This window comes from Hyperoodon ampullatus, assembly GCF_949752795.1.
Source record: "Hyperoodon ampullatus genome assembly, chromosome: 6".
Classification (NCBI taxonomy): domain Eukaryota; kingdom Metazoa; phylum Chordata; class Mammalia; order Artiodactyla; family Ziphiidae; genus Hyperoodon; species Hyperoodon ampullatus.
The window spans coordinates 127,273,120-127,300,027 of record NC_136919.1 but is presented as its reverse complement, the minus strand read 5'-3'; positions in this window follow the sequence as shown (position 1 = coordinate 127,300,027).

The window sequence follows — 26,908 nt, the reverse complement described above, 5'->3', positions numbered from 1 at the left end:
TTGATTCAAAACAGGCCAGCCCTGGACATGACATGAGCCTCTTGAAGTAGCACATGGACCATTTTAGAAGACTATTGTACATACAGTCCTGTAAAATTTTTTTGATTTTTAATATTACAAAGAAGTTTGTGGAATCAAATGAAGGAATTGTGATAGAAGATAATATGGTTAATACTTCCATGTCTGGTTCTGAGAGTTCTTATACTGGGGATGGGGTGTGTTTTCTAGGTTTAATCCTGACACTCTTGGCTCTTGACTTAGAAATGGATCATGCACTCTAACCAGTGTCCTTCTGTTAACACCTTCTCTACTGTAGGGCTCAGATGTGTCATCTCCAGAGCTCTGAACCCATCAGATGATGTAACAAATAATCATGCCCCCCTCAAAAAGGAGAAACCTTGACATATATGCAAGTTTTAAATGTAAAAAAGTTGATACAGTAACATGGCTAAATTTCATGGACATAATGTTGATCAAAAAATGTCAGAAAAGGGCATACTTTGTAAGTTCACATTTATAAAAAGTTTTAAAACAGGCAAAACTAATGAGTGAGTGATAAATTCAGAATTGTAGTTACCTCAGGTTGGGGAAAGTAGGGGACAAATGTGAAGGGGAGTGAGGGAACCTTCTGGAAATATCCTCTATCTTTATTTTGGTGATAAATACTTGCGTGTATTTACATGTAAAAATGTATAAACATGTTTACTTAAGACGTGTGCAGTTTATGTACATCTCAATAAAAAGTATTAAAGAAAGAAAAGACAAAGACAGTAAAAAACAGCAACAAAAACCTTAGAAGGAAATCAGTGATGGTAAACGCAACAAAATATCAAGAAATACTGGGATATGCACTTTATCATGGTATCTAAGACTGATGCTGTGTACTAATCCCAGTCCAATTCCTAGGGTCTTCCATTCCAAGGCAAACTATTTATAAGGCTTTTTGAGTTATCATCCTTAAGCTCGTGCTATACTTATGATAAAAACCATCATTTCAGCTTATATAGTTTTCTCACATACTCTTTAGCATAAATATTTTTAATAGTTCTCCTAATAGTTATGCCTTGCTATGAACTAAAATAGTTATAATTTCTCTTTTTTTTGAAAATGCTGTATTTTTCCTTATAAAATACTTTATCTGCTCAATAACTAGCCATTAGTTATAAACATTATATTTCAAGTTAAAAATAATATCAATTTTACACTGAAGCAGGGGTCTTCTTCATATAGTGACTTTGCTTATGTTAAGATTAAGACTTTGAATGTTTATGCACAGAGCTGAACTATAACTGGAAAAGAAAAGTCATTAATGAAATTTCTAGTTCATTAAAAACAGAAACAAATTTAATCGTGTAAGTAAAAATATGTCACTCTTGACATTTTTGCCTCACATATTGGTTTTTCAGCTAAGTGATATAATTTTATGACTCTCCCAGAACTCCAAACTAAGATCTCAACTAATGTGTAAATGAACTCTGGGGCCTCAATTCAGGAATTAAAAAGTAATATTGATAATAATATAATTACCTAAATTGGAGCCAGGGAATGAACAAATGGAGTAATTTTAAATCGTAGGAGATGTCAGTTGTACAGTTTTACTTTTTTGCATTTGAGAAATGAGTGTCTAGTTATTCCATTTTTCAAATATATTGACTATCACAGAAAATTAATACAATATTGAGTTTTGTTGGGTTTAAAGGAATTTAGCTAGATATTAGAGCATTCTATATTCAAAGTAGACAACTTTTAAGTATTTAAATTTTAGGAAAACATGCATTGCTGTATAGGTGTCTGTATAAATAGCTGAGTTATTCTCTCTCCATAGTCTAATCCCAGGGATACTCGTTAAATCACCTTTGCTATTCTAGGACTTCTGTAAACAATGTTCTTCTAACCTGCACTCTTAATTGACATTTTCTTTTTTTTTCTTTTTAACATCTTTATTGAAGTATAATTGCTTTACAATGGTTTGTTAGTTTCTGCTGTATAACAAAGTGAATCAGCTATACCTATACATATATCCCCATATCCCCTCCCTCTTGTGTCTCCCTCCCACCCTCCCTATCCCACCCCTCTAGGTGGTCACAAAGCACCGAGCTGATCTCCTTGTGCTATGCGGCTGCTTCCCACTAGCTATCTATTTTACATTTGGTAGTGTATATATGTCCGTGCCACTCTCTCACTTCATCCCAGCTTACCCTTCCCCTCCCCGTGTCCTCAAGTCCATTCTCTATGTCTACATCTTTATTGCTGTCATGCCGGTCAAAACCATTTTTTTTTCTTTTTAGATTCCATATATATGTGTTAGCATACGGTATTTGTTTTTCTCTTTCTGACTTACTTCACTCTGTATGACAGACTCTAGGTCCATCCAACTCACTACAAATAACTCAATTTCATTTCTTTTTATGGCTGAGAAATATTCCATTGTATATATGTGCCACATCTTTATCCATTCATCTGTTGATGGACACTTTGGTTGCATCCATGTCCTGGCTATTGTAAATAGTGCTGCAGTGAACACTGGGGTACATGACTCTTTTTGAATTATGGTTTTCTCAGGGTATATGCCCAGTAGTGGGATTGCTGGGTCATATGGTAGTTCTATTTTTAGTTTTTTAAGGAACATCCATACTGTTCTCCATAGTGGCTGTATCAATTTACATTCTCACCAATAGTGCAAGGGAGTGCGCTTTTCTCCACACCCTCTCCAGCATTTATTATTTCTAGATTTTTTGATGATGCCCATTCTGCCCAGTGTGAGTTGATACCTCATTGCAGTTTCGATTTCTCTAATGATTAGTGATATTCAGCATCCCTTCATGTGTTTGTTGGCAATCTGTATATCTTCTTTAGAGAAATGTCTATTTAGGTCTTCTGCCCATTTTTGGATTGGGTTGTTTGTTTCTTTGATATTGAGCTGCATGAGCTTCCTTTATATTTTGGAAATTAATCCTTTGTCAGTTACTTCATTTGCAAATATTTTCTCCCATTCTGAGGGTTGTCTTTTCGTCTTGTTTAAGTTTTCTGTTGCTGTGCAAAAGCCTTTAAGTTTCATTAAGTCCCATTTGTTTATTTTTGTTTTTATTTCCATTCCTCTAGGAGGTGAGTCAAAAAGGATCTTGCTGTGATTTATGTCATAGAGCGTTCTGCCTAGGTTTTCCTCTCAGAGTTTTATAGTGTCTGGCCTTACATTTAGATCTTTAATCCATTATGAGTTTATTTTTGTGTATGCTGTTAGAAAGTGTTCTAATTTCTTTCTTTTACATGTAGCTGTCCAGTTTTCCCAGCACCACTTATTGAAGAGGCTGTCTTTTCTCCACTGTATATTCTTGCCTCCTTTATCAAAAATAAGGTGACCATATGTGCGTGGGTTTATTTCTGGGCTTTCTGTCCTGTTCCATTGATCTATATTTCTGTTTTTGTGCCAGTACCATACTGTCTTGATTACTGTAGCTTTGTAGTATAGTCTGAAGTCAGGGAGCCTCATACCTCCAGCTCTGTTTTTCTTTCTCAAGATTACTTTGGCTATTCGGGGTCTTTTGTGTTTCCATACAAATTGTGAAATATTTTTTTCTAGTTCTGTGAAAAATGCCATTGGTAGCTTGAGAGGGATTGCATTGAATCTGTAGATTACTTTGAGTAGTACAGTCATTTTCACAACGTTGATTCTTCCAATCCAAGAACATGGTATATCTCTCCGTCTGTTTGTATCATCTTTAATTTCTTTCATCAGTGTCTTATAGTTTTCTGCATACAGGTCTTTTGTATCCTTAGGTAGGTTTATTCCTAGGTATTTGATTTTTTGTTGCAATGGTAAATGAGATTGTTTCCTTAATTTCTCTTTCATATTTTTCATTATTAGTATTAGGAATGCAAGAGATTTCTGTGCATTAATTTTGTATCCTGCTACTTTACCAAATTCATTGATTAGCTCTAGTAGTTTTCTGGTAGCATCTTTAGGATTCTCTATGTATAGTATCATGTCATCTTCAGTCAGTGATAGCTTTATTTCTTCTTTTCTGATTTGGATTCCTTTTATTTCTGTTTCTTCTCTGATTGCTGTGGCTAAAACGTCCAAATATATGTTGAATAATAGTCATGAGATTGGGCAACCTCTTCTTTTTTTTTTTTTTTTGCGGTACGTGGGCCTCTCACTGTTGTGGCCTCTCCCGTTGCGGGGCTCAGGCTCCGGATGCGCAGGCTCAGCGGCCATGGCTCACGGGCCCAGCCGCTCCGCGGCATGTGGGATCTTCCCGGACCGGGGCACGAACCCGTGACCCCTGCATCAGCAGGTGGACTCTCAACCACTGCGCCACCAGGGAAGCCCGGGCAACCTCTTCTTGTTCCTGATCTTTAATGAAATGGTTTCAGTTTCTCACCATTGAGAATGATGTTGGCTATGGGTTTGTCATATATGGCCTTTATTATGTTGAGATAAGATCCCTCTATGCCTACTTTCTGGAGGGTTTTTATCATAAATGGGTGTTGAATTTTGTTGAAAGCTTTTTCTGCATCTATTAAGATGATCATATGGTTTTTCTCCTTCAGTTTGTTAATGTGTATCACACTGATTTGTGTATATTGAAGAATCCTTGCATTCCTGGGATAAACCCCACTTGATCATGGTGTATGATCCTTTTAATGTGCTGTTGGATTCTGTTTGCTAGTATTTTGTTGAGGATTTTTGCATCTATGTTCATCAGTGATATTGACTTGTAGTTTTCTTCCTTTGTGACATCTTTGTCTGGTTTTGGTTTCAGGGTGATGGTGGCCTCATAGTATGAGTTTGGGAGTGTTCCTCCCTCTGCTATATTTTGGGATGGGTGTTAGCTCTTCTCTAAATGTTTGATGGAGTTTGCCTATGAAGCCATCTGGTCCTGGGCTTTCATTTGTTGGAAGATTTTTAATCACAGTCTCAATTTAAGTGCTTGTGATTGTTCTGTTTATATTTTCTATTTCTTTTTTTTTTCTTTTTTTTGCGGTATGTGGGCCTCTCACTGTTGTGGCCTCTCCCGTTGCGGACCATAGGCTCCGGATGTGTAGGCCCAGTGGCCATGGCTCATGGGCCCAGCCGCTCCGCGGCATGCGGGACCCTCCCGGACCGGGGCACGAACCCGCGTCCCCTGCATCGGCAGGCGGACTCTCAACCACTTAGCCACCAGGGAAGCCCTATATTTTCTATTTCTTCCTGGTTCAGTCTCAGAAGGTTGTGCTTTTCTAAGAAATTGTCCATTTCTTCCAAGTTGTCAATTTTATTGGCATACAGTTGCTTGTAGTAATCTCTCATGATCCTTTGCATTTCTGCATTGTCGGTTGTTACTTCTTTTTCATTTCTAATTCTATTGATTTGAGTCTTCTTCCTTTTTTTCTTGATGAATCTGGCTAATGGTTTATCAATTATGTTTATTTTCTCAAAGAACCAGCTTTTAGTTTTATTGATCATCGCTATTGTTTCCTTCATTTCATTTTCATTTATTTCTGATCTGATATTTATGATTTCTTTCCTTCTGCTAACTTTGGCATTTTTTTTGTTCTTCTTTCTCTAATCGCTTTAGGTGTATGGTTAGGTTTATTTGAGATGTTTCTTGTTTCTTGAGGTAGGATTGTATTGCTATAAACTTCCCTCTTAGGCTGCTTTTGCTTCATCCCATAGGTATTGGGTCATGTTTTCATTGTCATTTTTTTCTAGGTATTTTTTGATTTCCTCTTTGATTTCTTCAGTGATCTCTTGGTTTTTTAGTAGTGTATTGTTTAGCCTCCATGTGCTTGTATTTTTTACAGACTTTTTTTTCCTGTAATTGATATCTAGTCTCATAGCGTTGTGGTCAGAAAAGATACTTGATACGATTTCCATTTTCTTAAATTTACCAAGGCTTTATTTGTGACCCAAGATATGATCTATTCTGGAGAATGTTCCATGAGCCCTTGAGAAGAAAGTGTATTCCATTGTTTTTGGATGGAATGTTCTATAAATATCAATTAAGTCCATTTTGTTTAATGTATCATTTAAAGCTTGTGCTTCCTTATTTATTTTCATTTTGGATGATCTGTCCATGGGTCAAAGTGGGGTGTTAAAGTCCCCTACTATGATTGTGTTACTGTCGATTTCCCCTTTTATGGCTCTTAGCATTTGCCTTATGTATTGAGGTACTCCTGTATTGGGTGCATGAATATTTACAATTGTTATATCTTCTTGGATTGATCCCTTAATCATTATGTAGTGTCCTTCTTTGTCTCTCGTAATAGTCTTTATTTTAAAGTCAATTTTGTCTGATATGAGAATTGCTACTCCAACTTTCTTTTGATTTCCATTTGCATGGAATATATTTTTCCATCCCCTCACTTTCAGTCTGTATGTGTCCCTAGGTCTGAAGTGGGTCTCTTGTATACAGCATATATATGGGTCTTGTTTTTGTATCCATTCAGCCAGTCTATGTCTTTTGGTTGGAGCCTTTAATCCATTTACATTTAAGGTAATTATCATTATGTATGTTCCTATGACCATTTTCTTAATTGTTTTGGGTTTATTATTGTAGGTCTTTTCCTTCTCTTGTGTTTCCTGCCTAGATAAGTTCCTTTAGCATTTGTTGTAAAGCTGGTTTGGTGGTGCTGAATTCTCTTAGCTTTTGCTTGTCTGTAAAGGTTTTAATTTCTCCTGTCAAATCTGAATGAGATCCTTGCTGGGTAGAGTAATCTTGGTTGTAGGTTTTTCTCTTTCATCACTTTAAATATGTCCTGCCACTCCCTTCTGGCTTGCAGAGTTTCTGCTGAAAGATCTGCTGTTAACCTTATGGGGATTCTCTTGTATGTTATTTGTCATTTGTCCCTTGCTGCTTTTAATATTTTTTCTTGGTATTTAATTTTTGGTAGTTTGATTAATATGTGTCTTGGCATGTTTCTCCTTGGATTTATCCTGTATAGGACTCTCTGTGCTTCCTGGAATTGATTGACTATTTTCTTTCCCATATTAGGGAAGTTTTCAACTGTAATCTCTTCAAATATTTTCTCAGTCCCTTTCTTTTTCTTTTCTTCTTCTGGGATCCCTATAATTCAAATGTTGGTACATTTACTGTTGTCCCAGAGGTCTCTGAGACTGTCCTCAGTTCTTTTCATTCTTTTTCTTTATTCTGCTCTGTGGTAGTTATTTCCACTGTTTTATCTTCCAGGTCTTTTATCCGTTCTTCTGCCTCAGTTATTCTGCTATTGATTCCTTCTAGAGAATTTTAAATTTCATTTATTGTGTTGTTCATCTTCATTTGTTTGTTCTTTAATTCTTACAGGTCCTTGTTAAACTTTTCTTGTATTTTCTCCATTCTATTTCCAAGATTTTGGATCATCATTACTTATCATTATTCTGAATTCTTTTTCAGGTAGACTGCCTATTTCCTCTTCAATCTCGTGGGTTTTTACATTGCTCCTTCATCTGCTGTGTGTTTCTCTGTCTTCTCATTTTGCATATCTTACTGTGTTTGAGATGTCCTTTTTGCAGGCTGCAGGTTCGTAGTTCCTGTTGTTTTTGGTGTCTGCTCCCAGTGGTGTTTGGTTCAGTGGGTTGTGTAGGCTTCCTTGTGGAGGAGACTGGTGCTTGTGTTCTGGTGGATGAGGCTGGATCTTGTCTTTCTGGGGGGCAGGACTGCGTCTGGTGGTGTGTTTTGGGATGTCTGTGACCTTATTATGATTTTAGGCAGCCTCTCTGCTAATGGGTGGTGTTGTGTTCCTGTCTTGCTAGTTGTTTGGCATAGGGTGTCCAGCACTGTAGCTTGTTGTTCATTGAGTGGAGCTGTGTCTTAGTGTTGAGACGGAGCTCTCTGGGTGAGCTTTCGCCATTTGAAATTTTGTGGTGCCGGGAGGTCTCTGGTGGACCAGTGTCCTGAACTCAGCTCTCCCACCTCAGAGGCAGAGGCCTGACACCCGGCTGGAGCACCAAGACGCTGTCAGCCACATGGCTCAGAAGAAAAGGGAGAAAAAAACAAAGAAAGAAAATAAATAAAGAAATAAAATAAAATAAAGTTATTGAAATAAAACATAATTACTAAAAATAAAAAAATTAGAAAGTAATAAAAAAAGAAAAAGAAAGAAAGAAAGAAGAGAGAAACCAAACCAAAAAAGAAATCCACCAGTGATAACAGGCGCTAAAAACTATACAAAAAGAAACAGCCAAAAAAAACCGGACAGACAGAACCCTAGGACAAATGGTAAAAGCAAAGCTGTACAGACAAAATCACACAAAGAAGCATACGCATACACAGTCACAAAAATAGAAAAAGGAAAGAAATATATATATCTATATATTAAAAAAAAAGGAAGAGAGCAACCCACATCAATAAACAAATCTACCAATGATAATAAACTCTAAATACTAAACTAAGATAAACATAAAACCAGAAACAAATTAGATGCAGAAAGCAAACCCCAAGTCTACAGTTGCTCCCAAAGTCCACCACCTCAATTTTGGGATGATTCGTTGTCTATTCATGTATTCCACAGATGCAGGGTACATCAAGTTGATTGTGGAGCTTTAATCCGCTGCTCCTGAGGCTGCTGGGAGAGATTTCCCTTTCTGTTCTTTGTTCGCACGGCTCCCGGGGTTCAGCTTTGGATTTGGACCCGCCTCTGCGTGTAGGTCGCCTGAGGGCATCTGTTGCTGCCCAGACAGGACGGGGTTAAAGGAGCCGCTGATTTGGGGGCTCTGGCTCACTCAGGCCGGGGGGTGGAAGGGGTACGGATGCGGGGTGAGCCTGCGGCAGCAGAGGCCGGCGGGACGTTGCATCAGCCTGAGGCGCCGTGCGTTCTCCTGGGGAAGTTGTCCCTGGATCCCGGGACCCCGGCAGTGGCGGGCTGCACAGGCTCCCGGGAGGGGAGGTGTGGAGAGTGACCTGCGCTCGCACCCAGGCTTCTTGGCGGCAGCAGCAGCCCCAGCGTCCCACGCCCGTCTCTGGGCTCCGCGCTTTCAGCCGCGCCTCGCGCCCGTCTCTGGAGCTCCTTTAAGCAGCGCCCTGAATCCCCTCTCCTCACGCACCAGGAAACAAAGAGGGAAGGAAAAGTCTCTTGCCTCTTTGGCAGCTCCAGACTTTTCCCCGGACTCCCTCCCGGCCAGCCGTGGTGCACTAACCCCTCCAGGCTGTGTTCACGCCGCCAGCCCCAGTCCTCTCCCTGCGCTCCGACCGAAGCCCGAGCCTCAGCTCCCAGTCCCGCCCGCCCCGGCAGGTGAGCAGGCAAGCCTCTCGGGCTGGTGAGTGCCGGTCGGCACCGATCCTCTGTGCGGGAATCTCCCCGCTTTGCCCTCCGCACCCCTGTGGCTGCGCTCTCCTCCGCGGCTCCGAAGCTTCCCCCTCCGCCACCCGCAGTCTCCGCCCGCGAAGGGGCTCCTAGTGTGTGGAAACGTTTCCTCCTTCACGGCTCCGTCCCACTGGTGCAGGTCCCGGCCCTATCCTTTTGTCTCTGTTTATTCTGTTTTCTTTTGCTCTACCCAGGGACTACGTGGGGACTTTCTTGCCTTTTGGGAGGTCTGAGGTCTTCTACCAGCGTTCAGTAGGTGTTCTGTAGGAGTTGTTCCACGTGTAGATGTATTTCTGATGTATTTGTGGGGAGGAAGGTGATCTCCGCGTCTTACTCCTCTGCCATCTTGAAGGTCTCCCAACTGCCATTTTGTTAATTTGCATCTATTAAACAGTCTAAATTCATATTTTTTCATTAATATGTTTAAGCAACGATTCAGGAAAGACACTCTTAAGGACTGTTTTCACCCAGTATTTTCCCCTATGAATTTCATCCCTTATTAAATCTTGGGTGGAGCTTTATTCTTAGCAATACATTTCCAGAGGTGCAAAATACATTCATGTAGAAAGAACACCGAACGCTTTGAAATTGATGCCTCTCCTAAGTAAACAGTTTCGTAAGTCAAACACTGAAAAGCATATACCTAAGTATTGTGAAAAAGGGGCCCACTGTAGGACTAAAAACACTATGTGATGTATTTCCTACAAGTACACTGAACATCAGAAGTTGTGTGCACTGCACATCAGGTGACTTTTCATCCATATCTTTATCCACATCTATTTTGAGTCACATTTCTTATTTTACACATGTATTCCCACATGCTGATTTTATATAGTTATCCACAAATATGTGTAGTAGTTTTTTTTTTTTCTAACAGATACATGAAAGCTTACTGTTTTCAATTTATGTGCTGGTAACATGACATCGACTTTCTTGACAAGAAGCTGATGAAAGTTAATTTGCCATTTTTAAATTGTAATATCTAAATTAGATATCTAAGTTTAGATAAATTTAGAATACTACATTTACTTAGTATTTATTGAATGCCTCTTATGTACAGATCATTGTGACAAGGTCTGGGTTTGATAAAAATTGCAGTTTCATCTACAAAGAAGTCTAGTCACAGGGAACTTATAATGTAGAAGAAGGAAATTTAAATTTCCTTCTCATGTATATTTTGAATTCACTATAACCCACTCCATTGCTCTTGCAGCCTTACGTGTGGAATGCTTCTAGTAATTTATGTACTATGTGGTCTGTCCTTTTAGCAGGATTTGATGAAAACTGAATCTAGGTGGCTCAGCATAATTCTTTATTAATATTTTGAAATTGGAACTATGAGGTTTTATATCTGTCTTTTCTGGTACCTTAAGCAGAACAAATAAAATTTAGGACTTTGTGATGTGGCCATGCTTTCCATATGGTGAATAGTGTGAAGCAGAGAAATACGATCTTTGAATTTTCACTGAGCTCTCATACTAGAAAAGGGGAAAAAAAACTTTATCAAATAATCACACAGTTATTCATTATTTAACATTGAGATGAGGGTTCTTATTAAAAAGAGAGGGAGAAACTTGTGGGACATGGTTAGGATCCTATTAAACGACACATAAATGAAGATCTAAAAGCTGAGTAGTAATTAACTAGAGGATGGAAGGGAAAGGATCACTAAAATATTTAGGTCACTGGGAAGGGTGTATGACAGGTCCTGAATCAAGAGAGAGCATGGCTCAATCAAGGGTCTGAAACGAGGGCATGATTAAGTTAATCGCTCAGGGTAAACAAGAGGAGGATCTGGAGAGGTTAACAGCTTATAATCCAGCACCTTTAGGTCAACTGATTGACAAAAATGAGAGAAGATTCAAATTACTAAAGTCGAACTTACAGTAATAAAAAAGATTACAAAGTGATAGGGTAAATGATGGTATGCCAATGAAGTATGTAACTTAGTTGGGTAGACAAATTCCCAGAAAGAAACAAACTACTGAAACTGACTCAAGAATACATAGAAGATATGTATAGACCTCTGACAAATAAATTGAATTAGTACTCAAATAACTATTGACAAAAAAATACCTAGGCCAGGGGACTTCCCTGGTGGTCCAGTGGCTAAGACTCTGTGCTCCCAATGCAGGGGACCTGGGTTTGATCCCTTTTCAGGGAACTAGATCCCACATGCCACAACAAAGATCCCACATGCTGCAACTAAGACCTGGTGCAGGCAAATAAATAAATAAAAAAATTTTTAAAAACCTATGCCAAATGGCTTCTTTTAATAAAATAAAAGGCCTAAAGATTAAATGAAAGAGGTAAATTATCTCTATTTGCAGATGGCATGATCTTGTATACAGAAAATCCTAAGGAATCAACTAAAAAACTAGTATAACTCAAAAGCAAGTTCAACCATTTTATAGGGTACAAGGTTAATATAAAAAATCAATTGTGTTTCTAAATAGTAGCATTGAACAAATTGAAAATGAAGTTAATAAATAATTTCATTTACAGTAGCATTAAAAGGAATAAAATCTTTAGGGATAAATGAAACAATAAAGTTCAAAATTTATACTCTTAAAACTACAAAATATTGTTTAAGAAACTAAAGAATATCTAACTGCATGGAAATACATCCTATTTTCATGGATCAGAAGGCTGAAATTGCAATACTCTCCAGTTGATCTACAGATATACAGATGCACTGCAAGCTTTAACAAAATTCCAGCTGGCTTCTCTGCAAAATATTGACAAGCTGATATGAAAATTAACATGGAAATTCAAGGCACCCAGAATAGTCCAATCAATCTTTAAAAAAAAGAACAAAATTGGAGTTCTCACATTTGCAGGTTTTGAATCTTATTACAAAGCTTTGGTAATACAGACAGCATGGTCCTAGTATAAAGACAGATATGTAGATCAATGGAATAGAGCTAAGAGTCCAGAAATAAACCCACATTTCTATTGGAAACTGATTTTTGACAAGGGTGCCAAGACCATCTAATGGGAAAGAATGGTCTTGTCAACAAATGGTAATGGGACAACCGGGCTCTACGTGCAAAAGAATAATGTTAGACCCTTACCTCATACCAGAGACAAAAATTAACTCAAAATGAATGTTCGATAGAATTTGCCTGTGAAGCCATCTGGTCCTGGACTTTTGTTTGTTGGGAGTTTTTAAATCCCAGTTTCAGTTTCAGTGCTTGTGACTGGTCTGTTTATATTTTCTATTTCTTCTGGTTCAGTCTTGGAAGGTTGTACTTTTCTAAGAATTTGTCCATTTCTTCCAGGTTGTCCATTTTATTGGCATAGAGTTTCTTGTAGTAATCTCTCATGATCCTTGTATTTCTGTGGAAGGATACCATTTCTATTATAATTTCTGATTAACATAACACTGGAGTTCTTAGCTGGTATACCAGACAAATGATTTGAATGAAAGATTTCAGAAAGAGTTCTGTGTTTAAGATCAGTATATAAAAGGTATTGCCTTTTGAATTTAGTTAACCAGAATAGTTAACCAGAAACAAGGTACATAGAGTTAACCAGAAATAGTTAACCAGAAACAAGGTACATAGAGACAAATCTGACAACATCATCAGGTATGTTATGCAGAAAATTATATAACTTTATTGAAGAACGTCAAAGAATATTTAAGTTAATGGGAAGCCATTCCATGTTCTTGGATAGGAAGACCAAATATGAAGAAGTTGTCAGTTTTCTCATTGATGAGCAGATTCAGTGCAATACCAGCAAACTCTCCCAGCAATTGTTTCCTTTCATTGAGTCTGACAAGCTGATTCTAAAGGTCTTTATGGAAAAAGCAAAGGTATGAGGCAGACAGGCTGTCACACGTGTCAGTGGTCCTGCTCTCACACTTACGTGCACCAGAGCGACCTGGGGAGAGGGGTGCAGTTAAACATAGATGTCCGGGCCCCAGCCTCGGACTTTCTGATCGTCAAGTCTGGGCGCTGCCTGTGAATCTGCATTCCCAGTGACGCTGCTGGTGAGGAGAAGCCCTTTGTCAGCTTACCTGTGTGCTCACTGACCTGTATGTATTTCCAGACCTTCCTGTCCATTCCTCGTGCACAGTCACACACCCCTCAGACTGGAGGAGAGCCGCACAGATCAATGGTTAATGTGCCCTGACTCACAGGTGCCGTGGGCCTCAGCCTGCTCGTCTGTGTCACAGAAACACTGAATCAGATCTCCACACCTTTCTGCTCAAGCACCTTCATAGCATTTGGTAATCCAAACCTTAGGTTGCGTGGTGAAATGTACTCTTACTATGTTCAAATAATAGCATACCCAAAAAATGAGTTGGGTACGGTTATCACTTTTGGTCTGTTTCTATTTCAATAAATTGATCTTTTTTTATTGAAATATAGTCGATTTACAATGTTGTGTTAGTCTCAGGTGTACAGCAATGTGATTCAGTTTTATATATACATACATATTTTTTTCAGATTCGTTTCCATTGTAGGTTATTACAAGATACTGAACATAGTTTCCTGTGCTATACATTAGGTCTTGATTAATCTGTTTTGACTTAAGTAATGTGTATTATTTGGAAATCTAGGTACAATTATATACATATATAAAAAGATGTATATATAATATCTATAATACATACATATATAATAAGGTATATAATAAAATAATATATATATATATTATATATATACAATAAGATGATTCTAAAGATGCTATGATTTACCAAAATAAAAATTACTTTTCTTGGGAATTCCCTGGCAGTCCAGTGGTTAGGACTCAGTGTTCTCACTGCACAAGGCCAGGGTTCTATCCCTGGTCTGGGAACTAAAATCTCACAAGCCACACGGTGCAGCCAAAAGAGAAAAAAAAAATTACTTTTCTTGAGGTTTTGAGGAATAAGGACTATATCATAAACTATTTTTGGAATATCTGCTAGACTAGGAGAAAACACCTTGGAATCCCATCCCTCTCTGTGCTTATTTACTCATCAGAATTCTGCAGGCAGGTCCCTTGAGGAGCCCTCCCCCGTCTGGAGTTGGGCTGCTCTGGCTTCTTGGTAGAAAGCAGCCCCTGGGGAGCGCTTTGCTAGCAGGAGCTACATCTCAACCGACAGCCGAGCAGGTGGAGACGTCTGGGTTCCCGCTCTACCCGGTCATGCTCAATTGCACGCAGAAGCCTGTGATCATTAAAGACGCTGCTTTCTCCTGGCGGCTTCCTGGACGTGGTCCGCAGCTCCTCAGCATGTGAATTTCACATTCCCTTGAAATTGGAGCTGTTCCCCGTGCTGTGCTGTGACCTTTTCCTATGGTTTTTTCTCCTCTCTGTGGTTTGATAGGTGTGGGCACCTCAGAGGACAGTCGCATAATAAAATGTGATAGGAAAGGCCTTGATAGACACCAGGTATGAATTTAGTCCTGGTAGGAATCTGACTTATACATTATTAAATATTTGGGTTTTAGAGATTGGGAACATTGCTTTTATTTGCAGTTATTCTAGTGGAAATGCCATCTGAATGTTAAAACTGTTTATTCTTATTCAGGAAAATGTAAGTTCCAGTTTTTGGGTGGTTTGTCGGTTTGTGTATTGAGGACCCAGAGAATCAATGTAATCTATAAATGATTTAACTACTCGTAATTGACTTCAAATTGCGACTCAACCTACGTATTTTAAATTCCATGTCTCTTGTCATCCTGGTATGGGGTCATGCCTTGACTATAGTTTTTAAACCAAGTTTGATTTTTACCATTCCTAAATTATGACCCAGTGCCACCATTAGCTGCTGGGGTACTCTTTTAATGAATTCTTGGGTAAGCCAGGCAGCAACTTACTAAATGTAGGTCAGGCCCATCTTATCAGATTTGTGTTGGCCCTTGGATACCATACGGCCCAGATGCTTGTAGTAGTTGTTTTGGACACCTCTGAGGAATAAAGCCGTGGAAAAGATGTAGATGATGAGCATGTCCTCACAAGGATATTTAAGGGAGATGAGATGGCTAAGGACCTTAGCTTCCCTAACTCAGCTAAGAACACCCCACTTATCTGATCCTTTCTCTGCTTGGAGGGGAGACAGTGTGTGCACGCATCTGCCTATGAGTGTCCTGGGCTCATAGAAAAGGAAGAAAAGAAAAGAGAGAAAGAAAAAGGAGGGGCACAGGCTGGTTACCCCCAACATCTGCTCGCCAAACAGGGTGCTCACTGCAGGCAAAGTCATAAGGGAGGCGGTGGGTTGGAGCTTTCTGTGGGCTTTTCAAGAGAACCACTTTGAGCCAGGTTTCCCTTCTGTGACCTCTGCCCTGGAGAAGGATTGTGAGATTGTGCAATGGAAGCAGTTTATGTGTTCCACTTGGCTTGTAATCTGTCTAGTCAGTTACCTAAAATGCATGGATCCTGTGAGGAAACTGAAGGATTCAGTGAAAGCTGTATCCCTTGACAGTTTCCCGCAGATCATTAATGAGGTCATTCATACGTGCCTCCCAACAGAGAATGAAAGCCAGCTCCACCACGCGAACCTGAGGAAATATGGTCCATGTTCTCCATACCGTCCATAGGAACCAGCAAAGTGTAAAGTATATGGTGAAAACAAAAATCCGTGTGTTGAGAAGAAAACAGCTTCTTAAAATTCACCTGCCATGGACAGGAATAAAGACACAGATGTAGAGAATGGACTTGAGGTCATGGGGAGGGGGAAGGATAAGCTGGGACGAAGTGAGAGAGTGGCATGGACATATATACACTACCAAAGGTGAAATAGATAGCTAGTGGGAAGCAGCCGCATAGCACACGGAGATCAGCTCCGTGCTTTGTGACCACCTAGAGGGGTGGGATAGGGAGGGTGGGAGGGAGACGCAAGAGGGAGGAGATATGGGGATATATGTATACGTATAGCTGATTCACTTTGTTATAAAGCAGAAACTAACACACCACTGTAAAGCAGTTATACGCCAATAAAGATGTTAAAAAAAAGTCACCTGCCATTTAAGGTAATACCAAGGAAACATTTAGTAAATAAGAGCTTTGCACATGATGGTCTAAGATAAAAAAGGTTTTGAAGAGAGAAAATTGAGAAAAAAAAGCAGTTGTAATTCGATGCTATCTGAGTCAGGTCCCTCAGGGAGACAAAGTAGCAAAGCAGTTTCACAAAGTAGCATAGGAATTACATGAAGTAACTTGGTTTTATAACTGACCTGGATCTATAAATTGAGTTGTAAATAAATTTTAGGTCGATTTTTATGACTGATAAGACCAGACTCTAGGATGGCTATAGTGGGACCCTGTTGGTGGTACATCAGCTATTGCTTTGGAATCATCTGGGGCGGATCAATAATAAAGATTCCCAGTCCCCACCTGGAGCCCACAGCACCCAGGAGGAGAATAGAGAAATCTGTATTTTTAACAATTTTAGCGTTTTTTCCAGGATAAAAACAGCTAAAGGTCCCTCTGAGAGGAATGGCCCCTGAGAGTAGAGTGTAGCTCAAAGTAATAATACACAAAATTGCTTCTACTCTGTAGGCAAAAAGAGGCCCAGGGTCTCTGGGATAAATCGTTGCTCTATGGTGACTTTCCCTGGTCATTGTCATCGTGGAGAACCTCAGCTCTTGAACACACTTTCTTCTGTGTGATTTAATCCTTTTCTGGGTGTTTTAAAAACATACACTAACAGTGTGCCTGAAGGTGTTACTTACCCTGAGGGATAAATGTGGGGCTGTATTGATTAACAGGAAAATAGCAGCACTGACAGACAGCAAGAGTTGTGGGAACAGAAGTTGTATCTAGTATCTGTGACATTTTTCAGTTTACAAACGAGTTTTTTTTTTTAACTTTTTATTTTTTATTGGAGTATAATTGAATAACAGTGTTGGGATAGTTTCAGGTGTACAGCAAAGTGATTCAGTTATACATATACATGTATCTATTCTTTTTCAAATTCTGTTTCCATTTAGGTCATTGCATAATACTGAGCAGGGTTCCCTGTGCTACACAGTAGGTCCTTGTTGGTTATCTATTTTAAATAGAGCAGTGTGTTCAGGTCAGTGCCAAACTCCCTAACTATCCCTTCCCCCCACACTTCCTCCCTGGTATCCATAAGTTCTGTTCTCTAAGTCTGTGAGTCTGTTTCTGTCTTGTAAGTTCATTTATATCATTTCTTTTTAGATTCCAATTATAAGCGATATCATACGATATTTCTCTTTCTCTGTCTGACTTACTTCACTCAGTATGACAATGTCTGAGTTCATCCATGTTGCTGCAAATGGCATTATTTCATTCTTTTTTATGGCTGAGTAATATTCCATTGTATATATGTACCACATCTTCTTTATCCATTCATTTGTCGATGGACGTTTAGGTTGCTTCCATGTCTTGGTTATTGTAAACGAGTTTTTCAGACCTAATGTGAAGTAATGCTGACAGCAACCTTATGAGGTTAGAGAACTGCCCTCAGCATTTGCACTGTCGGTGTTGAGCTGGGGCTCAAGTGCTATCTCGAGTTACCTGAGGGACCTAGCTAAGGAGGTTTCGAAGGAAAGTGTTTAGTCTGACACCTGGTTTCTCCGTGCTGCTTACAGTAAAATGTGACAGTGGAGAGATGATAGAGGGAGTCTATTAACCATAAAGGAGCCAAGACTTGAGAATTTTGAAAAGTCAACTTTTCCAAATGATAAATGAGGTCAAGATTAGGAGTTGGCTTCTGAGCCAATATTGAATCCAGAGCATTCCTGGGAAAATGTGGTCTAGAGATGATGCTTAGCATGTGGCTGTAATAACTTTAGTCGGACATGGCTATTAGATTTTTTAGAAGAACAATCTATAATTCCCAAGCACAAGTTCATAATTTTTAGCCCCAAATTGTGCATTTTTCTAACCAAATTTTGAGCTAACGTGTTGCTTCTGTTTCTTGAAGAATGTTAGCAGTAAAGCATTGCCGTTCTTTTGCCTGAATCTGGAAGTTATTTTAGAAATAATTCCTGAAATAATATTTTTTCTGTGTCATCAGCTTGGAGAGATGTTTCCTTCACAGCAAAGAGCATGGGTGTACGATTTTCTTACAGGGGTCGAGGGAGATACAATCTCACCACGTTCCTGTTTGTGTTTAAATAATACTCTTCAGAGTTGTCCTCACAAAACAAATCCTGTTGTCACTCTCCTGCTTAAAACTCCAGCTTTGGCTTCAGGTGGTGTACACACAAATCCAAGCTTCTTAATGCAACACATAAGATCCTTCAAAATCTTCTCCCTAACCTCCCCACGACCTCGTACTGGCCACTGTCCCCGTTTTTCAAGGAAGATAATATCCTACGAGTTGAGTGAGTGAAGAAAAGATTTCGAAGGACCAGTAAAGTGAGGCGAATTCTGCTCATAGGCCCAGTGTCCCGAGATTGGGTAAATTGTCCTCGATTGAGGGATGTGGATGTTATCTAGAACTCTGAAGAAAACAGTCTCATTAGAATAACAGGGTAAAACCTTGAATGGGGTTTAGAGATTTTGAGAGGATTGAAGGTGACGGTGGAGCCAGGGACCGAGGGGGTCAGAGGGACGCTGTGGGAACAGGAAGCACAGGTGGGACCCAGAGAAGATTTGTGCTTATTTGTGTCTTTTTAATAAGAGAGAAATTAAGCCATATTTGCATGCTGATTTGAATAATCCAGTGAAGAGGAAAAGTTCAGTGGTGCAGACAACAGGCAAGAGTCTGGTGGAAGCGATGCCCCTGAGGAAGGAGAGGCGTGAAGGCCAGGACGGTGGAAACTGAAACCACCGGTGGTGGGCACGGCATGGGCCACAGGGGCGCGTGGCCAGTCGGTGTGGTCACAGGGAGTTATGAAAGGGTACTCCGTTTGCTTTAATATTTTCAGTGAATAAGCAGTTGAGTTCATCAGCTGAGCATGAAGATCCTGGGAGAATTGTGGGTCTGAGGACAGAGGGCACAGCAGGGCGGGTCTGTGTGCAGAGCAGAAGCACCCTGTGTCTGTCACACGCTTGCTTGCAGGGATCTCCCTCTTTGGAGCTGTTGACAAGCACATAGGTGACACGTCACTTCAAGGACGTAATTATTTTAAACACAGAGAGAAGCAGCGGGGGTGGACGTCCAGCTTTGGTGAGTCACCTAAGGGTGCAGGATCCGTCAGTCCCTGAGAAGCATTGTTTACTTACTTTCAGTCCAATAGGTGGGGATTTTTAAAGACATTTTCACTAGAACCAGGGATAAACTTCTTCCTCCACTGTTCAGCTTTCATCAGGTGCTCCTGGGGAAACTCAGTGCTTCCATCAGCCACGAAACCTACCTTCCAACTGCGGTCCATTGATGGAAATTTTAAGCTGCTTTTCTCCTTGGGTGGAGTTTGGCCTAATGAGCAGACCCTCTGTCTGAGAAGTTTGGCCCTTCTTCTCAGAGGAGGGTCAGAAGAGTGTCTGGATAACCTATAGGTAAATGGGAGTGGCTGGCCTCCTGTCCCCAGGAACTTGACTGGGACCGTCAAGCTTCTAAGCTAAAGTCATGCTGTACTGCTGCTGATGGGGATGGCCCTTGTGAGAAAATCACTGGCTCAGGTTAAATATCTGACCATTAAACATACTTCAACTACAGTTTCTATGGTGGAGGATGTATCATCTCACAACCTGGGGGGGTCACAGTGACAGGGCATCGGTGGATAAAGTGGGGTCACTGCAGAGCTGCCCAAAGCCCCCTCTTACCTGATGGACACTGTGCATGAATGATTCCGAGAGAAAGATCAGAAGTGAATGGGATGGAGATGACAGGACATCACAGACAAGTCTGTGCTCACTGCTGTTGATGAAAAATTAATCATTCGATCTAAGAAAGAAATGGAAAATTCTGTTTGAGCCAAATTCAAGGATTATAACTCTGGAAGAGCATCTTAGAAAGCTCTGAGAAACGTTCCATCTGTTAGAAGTCAAGGCACAGTTATTTAAGTTTTTTGAGACAGAGGGCATTACATCAAATGATGTTTTATCGACAGTTTACACATCCAGATCTAAGTGCCATGTGATTTCTTATGAGATCAAGAAGGAGTGTTATATTTAAGGAGTTGTCTTGTTGATGCTGGGAGAATGTTGCTCTTTATGGGCGAGCAGGTGTTTCTGCTGATGGGGAGGTTTGGCCGATACATAATGCAGACATGCAGTGCACAGTGCAGAGAGAGAGGAGGCCAAGGGGCAGAGAAAAAAAGTTTTTTTTAAATTTTCTCATCTTGCCATAAAATATGAATTTTATTTCACACTGCCTTACTGTTTGCTTTACAATTTAAAAGACACATGGACTGCTTTGAATATCCCATGTTATCAGTTCTGTGATTTGCTTTCTGCTTTCAATTAGTACGTATTAGATCTGTACGCTCACATAAAGAAATGTTTTTGTTTTGTAGTTAGTTTACACTTATTCTAGGTGTTTCAAAATGAAAACTTGTAGATAAGTATTGATATAATACAATCTTATGTAAAACCGTTACCGTTGTGAGTCACTCTGTACACACCACAGATGACCATGTTGGTTATAAATTGAAGATAGTGAAATAGGACTGTTCAAAGTAAATTCAGGGCCTTACACCAGTAGCTGGTTCTTTTGTTTGTTTGTTTCCACAAAGAGACAATCACACAACTCCCTTCTCATGATACTATTGTTCACTACCAGTAATCAAGGTTTCCTCAGTGGGTCAGCAGAACTGGACCTTCCAGTGGGAAAAGCAAAGTGACCCTGGGGTGTTTCATGGCTGATGGGAAGCAATGATGCTTCCTAAAATTTCTGGTTTGTTAAAATGGACGGGGGACCCAGCCTATAAAGGGGACTCTGATGTCGAAAACTGGGCCACTATGCACCATGCCAAATCGAATCTCAGAGACAGTTTTGGGTGAACTAGAAAAGAATGGCTATTTCTTTGCCAGGCAAAGGGGGACACAGCAGACTGTTGCCTCAAAAACCATGTGTGCCAACCTGGGAGGATTTGGTGAGGAGTTTTATAGCGGTGGTTCAAGGGCGGAGTTGCTGATAAGGATCAGGGTGTGTGCAGGGCCTGCGCTCCTTTAATCTGGCCTGGGGTGGGGCGGGGTGGGGGGATGTCTCCTGATGAGCTTCTGTGGTTCTCAACATTATCAAACCATGACCTTCTCTCTGGAATGAAGATTGCTTCATCAAGTAGTTCATCTTCCATTTGTGGGGAATTTTAGTTCTGTAAAGAGCTCAAAGATATGGTTCTGTGTATCCCTTGAGGGGAACCAGGACCCTGCCCCAAGGCTGCACTGTTGTCTCTTGGCTACTCCTCCCTTGTCTCTGCATCCCGTCCCTTCCCTGATCAGCAGCTGTTTGAACCTGCCCTTTGGAACTTGGGGAAGGTCATGGAGGCTGAATGAAGCCTATTTCCTGTAATCAAGAAAATCGGGGGACACAGAAAGGCTTTTGTGCTCAGGAGACCAACAGGGTCCTGGTCAGTTTCAACTCCCATTCTTACAAATAGCAAAGTAAAACCACTAAGAATGAAAAGCAAAGATTTTAGGCACCTAAACCGTGATAAATCTTTAAGTAACTCTAAGACCACAGTAAGACTGAAGGGGAGACAGCTGTGGGATTTACACTGAGGGTTAGAACGGAGCAATTCGCAGTAACTTTTATTGAAGGTGATACTGTATGTTAGTGAAATGAGAGTCCTGTACCAAAAGTTTGGCCAACGTCCGGAGGCTGACCTAAGTTTTTGTTGCCTAAGAGACTTTAAACCTAAAATTTGTAATTTTTGAAGGTTCAGAAACTATGCAGTATTCTTCTGTACATTTATGTGTGTGAGAGAGAGCTGTGTCTGATAAGTGAGCAACAAGTTAAAATATTTTATGCTTAGCCTTACATTCAGACATAAACCCCCAACCACAGAATGTGACATTTTCAGTGCCTGTGAAGGCAGACCCACTTGGCCCTGGAGATAGAAACTAAGAAATTACCCTCAATCATCTGCCCAAAGAGATAGTGGGGAATATGTCAACATGCAATAGAGATCAGTGCTCTATTATTCTAAATAATCCTATTGTGGCCAGATTAACTCTTTGCTCAACATTTGTTTACATTACACTAGAAGCAGCCAGTTCCAGGTGGATCCTGCTGCCTGGAATCCAGCTGTAGCTGATGTCATGACTGTCATACGATCTCCTTGTTTGCTTGTGAGCATTCACATGACAAGTTTGGAGGACCCCACCCACTTAGGAATCAGTTTGAATGATGGTCTTCCAGCTTGAGAGAAACTATTAATCAGACCCTAACTAAGAAATGGTTGCATAATTGCATCAAAGTCAGTAGATCTGTTTGTTCTTTACCATCTGTTTATCAGTCTCTAACCTCTCTTGCTTTCTTGGCTACATTCCATGGCTGATTGGGACTGGCTGAGATCCACATGACAAATAGCAGAAAGTTCCAAAGGTCAGGGACCCTCTGCTAAAGCACCACTAACTGCTATGCTTCTCTGATGCTGAGAAAGTGCTTTGATGGTGATTTTGTGCTTTTGGTCTCTAGTCATAGGTGACCTCTCATTTGAATGAGAGGTGGTTGCAATTACGTTTTTCACCCACAAAAAGAAAAAATTCAAAGCTTTCAGGTCTGCAGAGAATGAGGATGAACTAAGGCTTTCACCCCTGAGGAGCCAAGCCATGAGGAAAGTCTCCTTCCCTTCCTCTGTGAAGTTTTACACGGGGTTCAGCAGTCACACCTAACGGGCCTCATTTCCCTCAGCCTCTGCTCATATGTCAGAAGGGTCACTAGATCTGAACCTTAATCACAGACCTTTGTTTGTTCATTTGTTTAAACCACAGTGCCACTTACCAAACACTCTTTGAATACATCTGAGTTTTTATCTCCAAGGGTTCATCTCACATAGCTATAGTTCATGGCATTCAGCGTGATTCCTATGCCAAAGAACACCCGTTAAAAGATATATATATACATATATATTTAACTTTTTAATTTTATATTGGAGTATGGTTGAGTAACAGTGTTGTGTTAGTTTCAGGTGCACAGCAAAGTGATTCAGTTCTACAAAAAATATATATTTACTTTAGTGTTGGCACTTCATATAGGTGAAACTCTGGGCTATTATCAAAGGCACTTGTGGATTCATTTTTACATGACATTGAAAACACATCAAAGGGAAACATTTCTCCCTGTAACTACACACAGAGCACGCTTGATTTCATATTATTTCTGTCTACACGTGTACAGGCCAACTGGTAGGTGATGGACCACACTGCCAACTTCTCTCTCAGCTCACAATACAGATGATACCTTTAAAATGGGTGGAAACCTAATTAATCTTATAGGCGATGTAAACCTTTTCTCCTTAGCCTGATAACAGTGTGGAACAGTAGGAAACCCACAATCTTCATGATGAGGGAGCCCAGGTGTGAAGGCTGTGTATAAAAATATTCAAACAATAATAAAGTTACTTTTTTCTCTACCATAAAAATAATGGAAATCATACCCTGTCATTCTCTGAGGTATTTTCGAAGTGCTACACAGCAGGCTTTCAAATACTGTAGTTGATCATACAAATCTCAGATCAAGTTAAGAAGCATTGGATGTGCTGGTCTTTTTAGGTTGTTTCCTTTACCAGCTTCACACACAGCACCTCCAGTGCTTGAATTGATGTTTCTTTGAGCTGCTGCTAAGCAAGACTTCCACGCTGTAAGGAACCAGCAACATCTTTTGAAGCTTCTTGAGAAGCTAACTTGCTTTCTTCAGTTTAAATCATGACCCTGGGCTGGAGTCATGCTATTAATAAAGGGAATTTTTTTAAATGGTAAAACCATGCCTCATATAAATGTAAAAGAGACATGTATTAAAGATTTTGTTTAATTAATTAATGAGTGAAACACTAAGGTGTTACAATTGGTTCCAGGGAGAATCCAAAAAACCACACATATATTAGGCACTTAGAATGAGAAATGAATTTACAACTCGATGCAAAAGTGGCCAGTATTCACAGGAAATAATCAATTCCTTTGCATTGGACAGTTTATTTGCATATCTGAAAGAATCATTTGCAATAGTGTCAGTTTTTTTGCAAGTTACAGATTTGCAAAATATCTCAGAGAGAATTAAAGATGAAGATAGCCAGAAGACAGGTACCCAGTGATCTTTTTGCCCATTTCACAGTTCACACATTTTCTCTAAAATACACAGAGGAAATACTCAGGAACGACTTGGGGTGTCATGACTAACAGAAGAGATAATTAGGCAGAGCTTACATTTTCAAGCGAAAGACTTCCATTAAGTGTTGAATACATTTTTGCAGAACAGCCATAAGAATTAAAGGATGAATTTTATAGATTACTGACACAATTTATATCTGCTGCAACTTACATAAATAATTTTGGGCCGAGGATATTCCCAAGAACTTAGTGTTGTTTGAATTTGGTCACAGTTGCTACTGAAAATTTCCCCCTTAAATAATTTATAGATAATGATTTGGTGAGAACAGGCTGAGGGCCTGATATCTGATGTTTTCTGAAGGTATTCAGCAGACCTCCAAAGCAACTAGGGAACCTGGGACAAAATCATGTTTGGAATTTGCATATTTAGGGAAAATTGTTGAATTGTTACAGTTTTCCTGTATTTCTCACGTGTGTGGGTGCACGCATGTTTGTGCACGTGTGCCTCTGTGTGCGTGCATGCATGTGCCCCTGTGTGTGCGCATGTGTGCATGCATGCATATGCCTGTGTATGTGTGGGTATATGCATGTGTCCCCTATGTGTGGGTATGTGTCACGTGCATGTGTGTGCCCCTGTGTATGTGTGCATGCAAGTGTGTGCCCCTGTGTGCATGTGTGTGCCCCTGTGCATGCATGTGTGTGCATGCATGTGCCCCCCTGCACACCCACACGGACACTAGGGTGAACCCCTCGGCCGTTCTTGCTTCCTTTCTCTTTCTCACCCACACACGTCCTGCTTTTCTGATTGAAGGTCACTGACTAGTGTATTTTTATTAATGGCTGGTCAGGTGGTCCAACTTAGGAAAAACTCGCTCATATTCTTGCCGTATTTCCTGTCTTTTGACCTCTGCCCCTTGACCCCTCTCACTCTTCCTCACTCTGCTTGGTTCCCAGCTAAAGCCCTGGGTTCTGTGCCGTCTGAGCTCCCCTCTGATTGCGAGTGGCCCCCCAGTAACAGGTAGAAGGAAGGGGAGGAGAGGGCAGGGCTGCTGCTCTGCTGTGTCTCCGAGACGCCCCTCGGGGTCACCTGGCCTGGCCCAGGGGCTGCCCCTCAGGGTCCTCTCCTGGCCTATTTGTCTCCAGTAACTGCGTCTCCCTTGGTTACCCTGAGTCTTGAGGTCGTAGCTGCCCCTCTGCTGCCACTAGACCGAGATGATCACACATCCACTACGGGCCCTTTGTACCCATCCACATTGTGGTAAGTGCTGTTTTGTGGGTAAAACCTCCCCGAATAGTTTTAATTTGAGGGACCCACGTTTTCTGGTGGGCTCCTGGCTGATATCCTGCCCAGGTGTGTCTTTATCTTCTGAACCATGTGACTGGCCAGAGGGGTGGACATTCCCAAGATTTTAATCTAGGCTCAGAGAAAGGAGAGGCTCTCTCAAACGTTTAGTCTTGACCCAGGTCAGCAAACATCATCTGCAAAGGGCCAGAGAGTGCATATTTAAGGCTTTGTGGATCGTGCTGATAGTGGGCATAGATAATAAGGAAAATGGGCATGACTGTATTCCAGTAAAACTTTATTATAAACAGAAGGGGTGGTGATTTGGCCTTTGGGCTCTAGTTTACTGACCCTGGTTTAAACCATAAAATTTAAACCGGGTTTATAAGAGCTCCACACTTGGGTCTCTTATGGTGCTATTAATAACAAAGCACTATTTTGTCTTAGTTTATGCTGTGGTATTTTCCTTTTCCAAGTCTGTCAAAATATATAAACCTAAAGATTCAAGAAACTGGTCAAAATCCAAATAGGACAAACCTGTAGAAATCCATGTCAAGATGTATCATAATCAAATTTCTGAAAACTAAAGGCAAAGAAAAAGTTTTGAAGGGAAACAAAGAGAACAGACACATTCCCTATAGATTGATAACTCATCAAACCCACAGATTTCTCATCAAAATGGGCTAGAAGAGGAGAAACATTTTGGAAAACAGAACTCTCAATCGAGAATTTATCCTTTAGAAATAAATGTGAAATAAAACAGTCCCAGTTAAAGGAAGTCTTAAGAGAATTTGTCACCTGCAGAATGCTCTAAAAGAATTGCTAAAGGAAGTTCTTCAAACATCAAGGAAATGATGAGAGAAGAAAACTAGGAGAATCAGAACTAAGGAAAGAGCAAGAAATATGGATAAAGAAGTAGACTCTTCTCTTGGCTTTTTAAAATTATAAAATTTTTATCTGACATTTCCATGTATGAAGAGATAATAATAGTATCACAGACAGGAAGGCCCTAACCATGGGGATGTTTTCTATTTGAAGTGTTAAAATGTCGATACTAGTACATTATGATATGTTACTTAAGTACATTGTAATCCCTAGAAAAACCATTTAAAAATACAGAGGTATACACAAAACACTGCAGATAAATCAAAATGTAATGCGGTCTGAAGTCAGGGAGCCTCATTTCTTCAGCTCTGTTTCTCTTTCTCAAGATTCCTTTGGCTATTT